This window comes from Erinaceus europaeus, chromosome 20 (genome assembly GCF_950295315.1).
Source record: "Erinaceus europaeus chromosome 20, mEriEur2.1, whole genome shotgun sequence".
Taxonomy (NCBI): domain Eukaryota; kingdom Metazoa; phylum Chordata; class Mammalia; order Eulipotyphla; family Erinaceidae; genus Erinaceus; species Erinaceus europaeus.
Genome location: NC_080181.1, coordinates 50,231,308 through 50,238,028, shown reverse-complemented (window position 1 = coordinate 50,238,028; position 6,721 = coordinate 50,231,308). Strand labels below are relative to the sequence as shown.

Below are 6,721 nucleotides of genomic sequence, written 5' to 3'. Positions count from 1 at the left end.
GTGTGTGTGTGTAAACATTTTTGTTGCCATGAGTCAAACTCCATGCCAGCACTGTAACAGGTTTTGCTTCCGAGGATAGGCATAACTGATAGGAGCTGGGCGACAGACAATGCTGAAAATCTCTACTTAAGCGCTAACATACTCCCTAACCAAACAAATTTTCCTTGGTGCTACAGTGAGCTATGTCATCCTTTTATAGTTATGATTATGTGTATCTGTGCGATTTTCTTTTGCTCGTTTCTATAATGAAAATTTATCTTTTATGAGAAAAGGGATGAAACAGGAAAAGGAGACAAGAGAACAGAGGGTCAATGTATCTTTATATTAAATAAACTAAATGTATGCTTAGGAGAAAAGCCCCACAATTTGACAGCATAAAGTAGTGGGCCTGCCATCTTCGTCCTGCCCTGACCCCAGTCCGGGCCTTGGTGCACTGGAGGAAGCTGTGCTGCTCAGTGCCTTTCCTTCCCTCCTGTGTGAACAGAGGCATCTAGGATGATGATAAGCTGCATGGGGACATTTCAGATGGGCGCCAAAGGACGCAAATACTCCTCTTGACGCCTGAACACCCTCTCTCCAGAGCATTATTTTGCCTCCATCTCTGGAAAATCCCCAAGCACCACATAACAGGAGTAGCAGCTACTTTAATGGTCAACTACCACCCACCTGCCCACGATGTATTTTATATCAGAAAAACTACCCTGCCTCACTCATGTGGCTCTTCAGCTACTTGGTATCAGGGAACCAGCAACGTGCAGTCGGGCAGCCCTGGGCTCAGAACCCGTGAGTGTGAGCCTCTGGTCCATCCATCTCATCGGGGAGAAATGTTGTCCTAAGTATGGCCCCAGCCTCTCAGATCTTTCAATAGTCCCCAGTGGCAGAGTTCTTGAAAGATGTGGGGAGCTGAGCTGAGAGGACACAGGGTGCACTCTCCCTTCAGATCTCCTTGGCCCTGCCACACATCCTCCAGATCAAAGGGGCAATTTTTCTGCCTTGACTCACTTATGTCAGTGTGACTGCTGACTCTCTAAAGAAAGATTCCACATGAATGAGATTTCCCTCCCTGGGTCTCTTGTCCCACACTGAGTTCTACATCACATTCTTTCTCCCACAACTTTGCTGCAGTATACTGCAACTCCCCAATTTCTCATTTGCTTTTGTTAAGACATTCTACCTGGAGTATCCAGTCTCTTAAATGTGTGGTCTTGTTTGTATTCTTGTCTTAAAGCTCTGAGGTATTTTAGTTTCTGAAAAAACTCAGTCTACTGGCTATTGAGAGCCCCACAGAATATACTATCAAAGCAATTGGCATTCAAATGACTAAAAACCAGCTAACCTCCCCCCCCCCCAAGTTAAAATCATGAGTGGAAACTCAAAGGCAGATGTTTTATTTCATTTTCATTTGTAACAGCTTAAGCTAGTTTGTCCGGGTCACCCACTTAGGTGGGAATGTGTCTCATTTGAAAGCAAAATTTCAGTCTGATAAAGTGTGCACTACCCAACTCACTGTCAGGTGGTGCTTTCCGCTTAGAAATCTGACCAGTAACGATTGACCCAAACCAGTTTTTAAAAGTCTAACTGGATTTTAGTCATGTAAGTATCACTTGAGGGACTTTTATTTATTCTGTGTTGTGTGTCCTGTGCCTGGAGATTTGAAATGGGAGTCAAAAATGTTCCTTTCCTATTTGTAGAGAGCACAGTTGATGCTCAGTGCAAATGTTGAAGAATCATTGTGCGGTGATGGGCCCCTTCCAAGCCCTCAGCTCCCTAAAGAGAGCAGCCACCACTGAGCATAGGTGCTTATGGGCACCGCCTTCACTCAGAACCTCCCCGCGGTTGCTGTGTCTCTGAGACTTGGTTACTTACTCCAGTAGGCAGAAGGGTCTTTTCTTGTGTCCAGAGCACCACTGTGAACTGTGTGTGAAATTGTGTTACACGAGCGCAAAGTCTAAGTTCTTTCCTGAGCTGCAGACTTGGCCCAGGGACTCTTAAAACTTCAGAGTGTGAATGGGAAGCTCTTCTGGGGAAGTGCCAGGGTCACCCAGAGGCTGAGCAGCTGCTTCTGAGAAGAGTGAGGGGGTGGCCAGGCAGGCATTGTCTGCCATCCGCCCTAAGCTCCTGCCTGCCTTCAGGGTGCTTGCTTTAAGGGTAGGGCTGACCCTGAGCCTAGCAACTGTCTTCCTGAGGCCCTAGAGCCAAGAGCACCAGTCACAGGGCCTCCCCTACCTCTCCTCACTCCCGGGCAAACACAAAGAGGGTCCTCAGCTCTCAGCACCACCCCGTGCCCAGCAGATGTGACCATACAGGAAAACAAACAAAAACACAGGAGCCTACTTAACTTCTTTCCCCTCAATTCTTGGAAATTGTGGCTCTGTGAGACATTCACATTCTGTAATGAAACCAGGCTGGCCACAGGCGGATTAAGAACAAGAGTGAACTTCCTAGGGGCCAATGTCTGCTCTCCCAAACATTAACACATTTCTAAACAAGGACCCATATGTCATGCTATGAAACATCAAGTAGCCTCCATCTTTTCCAGCTAGGTGTTTGGAACCTGTCTCCACAGCTCTGAACTACACACTTGGGAGGAAGCTTTTTATGCTCAGGAGCCCTCTCTCTCTCATTCTGTCTGTAGGCCTTTGAGACTTTTGGGAGAACCACCGAACAGTCCACACCCACCTGTAGGAGGGAAGCTTTTGCCTGTGGCACAGCAAGGCTGCAGGTGTGTATCTCCCTCTCTCTATCCAAATAGTGAACACCCCCACTGGAAATTGATTTTTCAAGGGCATAATAATCACACTTAGTTTCCCCTGGAAGCTCCTGGTCGGTGGGCAGCTAAGGTCACCCCTCTCCAATTTTATGGGTCCCCGGTTCCGAACTGATTTGAAAAGTGAAACACACACACTGGTTGAACTGAGCTCCTCTATAGTGATTAAAGCTGCTGTGTCCACTTACTGCTGCATCTACAAGGTCAGTCCAGGACTAATGGACTAGGGATCATGTTGGGCCTCTCTCCAGCTTACTGTGATTTTATTGGAGGGGTGAGGTAGGGAGAAGATGGGACAGAGGTAGATGTGTGGGGAGCAGGGTCATACCTGCATGCAGTCTTCCACGTGTGTGAGGAGGTGGACATCTTGGGACTGACTGCAGGAAAGCCCTGGAGGAAGCAAAGAGTGTTAGGAAGGGAAGGTGAGGGATGGGAGTGGCAGAAGGGAGGACAGAAGTAGGTATGTGGGGAGCAGGGCAATACTCACCTGTGTGCAGTCTTCCACGTGTAGGAGGAGCTGGACACCAAGGGACAGACTGCAGGAAAGCCCTGGAGCAAGCACACTGTGGTTAGGAAGGGAAGGTGAGGTGGGGATGGGAGTGGCAGAAGAGAGGACAGGTAGGTGTGTGGGGAGCAGGGCGATACTCACCTATGTGCAGTCTTCCAATGTGTAGGAGATGCTGGACACCACCGGACAGACTGCAGGAAAGCGCACAGTGTTAGGAACAGTTCTGCTTATGTGTAGACAGTTGTAAGATGCTCTTTTCTTTCTTGTCCAGGGGGTGGTCCACTGTATGAACAGATTAAGGATTCTTGAATCATTGGGAAGAACACGTTTTTTTTTCAAAAGCGCAGTAGGGTCTTGAGTCTGTTTCTCACACACTCCTCTGCCTGTTCTGAGGGCAGCATTGTGCCTCCATGGCTAGGAGGAAGGTTGTGTCTGTGAGGCCAATGACTTGGCTAAGTGCATATTTTTAGAAAGCTAGGGGCAGGAAAGAGTGCCTGATTGCAGTAACAACGGGGAAAACAAAATCTGGCATCTTTCTGCATCACTTGGCATTGTAAATATTCAAGTAAATGAGAAGTTCTCATCGATATACATGGAAGATTTTTTTCTTACAATTTAAAGCAATACATACTTTCTTGAACACCGTGCCTCTGTATTCAGTGTTGTAGTTCAAATTAGTTTTTGACTGTTAACTTTGTTGCAGCTGACTAGCTTACAGAATGTAAATGTATTAGGACCCCATATGACAGGACAGACAGACCCTGCTGATTCTGTAAGTGCAGTCACCTCGCCTACAACCGGCTACAGAGATGTTCTCAGGAACAGTGCTGAGTGCTCAAGTCTTCTTCTAATAGTGGGGCTAGGGTTGTTTTGACAAAAAGTTTCGTGGCTGTTAACTATGGACTTGAAAAACACCTTCACACTTTCACAAAATGCTTTCTCCTCTAGCTTCTACTAAGAAGTTGTCTTATCCATCAAGTTTAAAAATAAATGTTCACATTGCTGCTTCCTGACAACACAACTGTGTGTCCTGTGGGGGTTGTGACTTCCAGAGAGTTCTGACAACTCTAGAGCAATCAGGCCCACCCTCAGCGTGCCTGGCTGTATGGGTTACTGTGTGACACAGAAAGCCAGAGAAGCTGGGGGGGGTGGGGAAGGAGGCAGCTCTGCTGCCAGTTGACCACGAGCTAGCTAACCCCACAGTCCTGTGAGACTTGGAAGGGAAAGAATTTAGATTTTCATTCCCAAGAAACCATGAAACTTCAGGGCCCTGGGGGGCAGGGCAGGGGAGAGGAATTTAGCCAGATGGTCTCCTGCTGCCCCCCCCCCCCCCTTTACTGTTCACACCGCCCCTCCCAAAGGCCTACAGGGGCAGAAGGTGATTCATCTGACTGGGCTGGGGGTTGTGTTCCCTGCATAGGGCCCAGGTTCAAATCCAGGCTACATGGGAATGCCATGACACTGGGGGAGCCCCAGTGTGAAGAGGATGTCTTCCACTCTGTGTGAGATGCCAGCTACACAACCCCCCCCCCCAATCTCTAGAACTACCTTCAGAACACACAGTTTTAATGTCTCATGCACAGGCCTATAGTTAAAGCCCCTGGTCCTTGCCTGCAGGGGGGAAGCTTCACAGGTGGTGAAGCCCTGCTGCAGGTGTGTCTTCCCCCCTGCTCTACCTGCTCTTTCCCGGAAAAAAAAAATGACAGCTGGGCATTGAACCCTAGTGTTAACTATTGCACAATAAGAAAAAAAGGGAAAAAAGCAAAAGAAAATGAGGGCTTGGGGGCCACAGACAGGGTCTGTGTGGGTATTTAGTGTCCAGATTGGAAAAGACAAATGGAGGATCCAGCCATCAGACCCAGTCTGCTCTCTACTCAGCGGCATTCCGTTTGACAGATTTTATGAGCACAGTAAAATTTTATATCTAACTGGGGCTCCTGGGGACCAGCTTCTTAGACAGCCTAAGTAATCACCGACTTTTCTATCTCTTCTTTCTGAGAGCTTTGTTCACAGGTGACACAAATATCAGGACATTAATCATATTTTCATTTTATGTAGACCAGGTAACATGAGTCTTATACATCATATTATTCCTGTGATAATTTTCCATTAAGTATTATCACATTAAAGGAATAGAAAATCCATTTCTCAAATAGCTCCCTGCTCCGTGGAGGCCCCAAACCCTCCCGCAGTCCAGCAACCGCACGAGGCCTGTTCATTCTCTCGGAGCTAGGCTGCTATTGTGGGTTTTTTTCCTTTTCTCAATTTTTGTGTTTATTAAGCGCTGTGGACAGGATATTGGGGTCCTGGTGCTTGATGCCAGGAAATAACCCAAGTTGGAGGTGAGCTGTGCCCATTGTCCACACCCAATTGATAAACTACCAGCCCCCTAATACATGATTAAAGGAGAGAACCAGAGCATCCCTTTGGCATATGTGGTGCTGGGGACTGAAGTCAGTCTCTTACATTTAAAAGCACTAACTCAGCTTCGGAACTACTGTTTGTATTGTTTCGCTAATGAAGTTTATTACAAAAAAAAAAATTAAAAAGCCTCTATCACTGCTTGTCCCCCAACCCACGCCAGTTAAATGGACTTCTGGGGTCACTGTCCACTGCCTGTTAGGAACAGAAAAACAGAAATCCCTTCCTCATTACTACATAACCCAAAATAGATTTTTTTTTTTTTTTTGCCTCCAGGTTATTGCTGGGGCTCAGTGCCTACACTATGAATCCACTGCTCCTAGAGGCCATTTTCCCATTTTTGTTGCCCTTGTTATTGCTGCTCTTGTTGGATAGGACAGAGGAGATAAAGATAGACACCTGCAGACCTGCTTCACCACTTGTGAAGCGACTCCCCTCTGCGGGTGGGGAGCCGGGGCTCGAACCAGGATCCTTATGCCAGTCCTTGTGCTTCACTTGCTGTGCCCAGCCCCCTGAATAGAAACAGCTTTCTCTTGCACACATAGGTGAAAAGCACTACACACTCATCCTTTTTTTTTTTTCCCTTTCTGACTTTTCAAAATTCCCTTAAGCTCCTTTGATCTCTTTCTAGGCAGGTAGAAGCCCACTGTATGAATGTGCCACTTTCTTTACCCACTTCCTGTCCTCTGGAATGTAAATAGTGCCGCAGCAGGAAATGGCTGCTGAACATGACTTTGGATCCCTGCTCTCCCCTTCTTCATTGCTTCCTTCCTGACTGCCTGCCTTTTTGCCAGGGCCTCCCTCCTGAATGCAGGCTGGTGAGACCCAAGGCATCCTGGTCTAATCTGCACTCTGGATGCCCCCGTTCTGTCCACCAGGGTGGTGCCATTTGAGCCCTTCCCCCAAGGAGCATCTCCTACCACATGTGACTGAACAGGACCCATGCAGCCATGTGGGCAGTGATTGTGATGAGAGTAGAGAGAAGCTGACCTGGGACACTGAAAACTTATCTTTTCAGGGAGTCC

General features: G+C 47.5%; 1 long non-coding RNA gene across 1 annotated transcript in view; it reads right to left on the bottom strand.

Moving 5' to 3' along the window:
- Positions 1 to 3,095: 3,095 nt before the first annotated feature.
- LOC132534929 (uncharacterized) overlaps positions 3,096 to 6,721 on the bottom strand; it is a 129,613-nt gene continuing 125,987 nt past the window's right edge. The window contains exons 2-4 of the long non-coding RNA XR_009546690.1: positions 3,417 to 3,557; positions 3,255 to 3,316; positions 3,096 to 3,157 (exon numbers count right to left, since the gene is read on the bottom strand). This is a non-coding gene — a long non-coding RNA (uncharacterized LOC132534929). The remainder of the gene's footprint in view (positions 3,158 to 3,254; positions 3,317 to 3,416; positions 3,558 to 6,721) is intronic.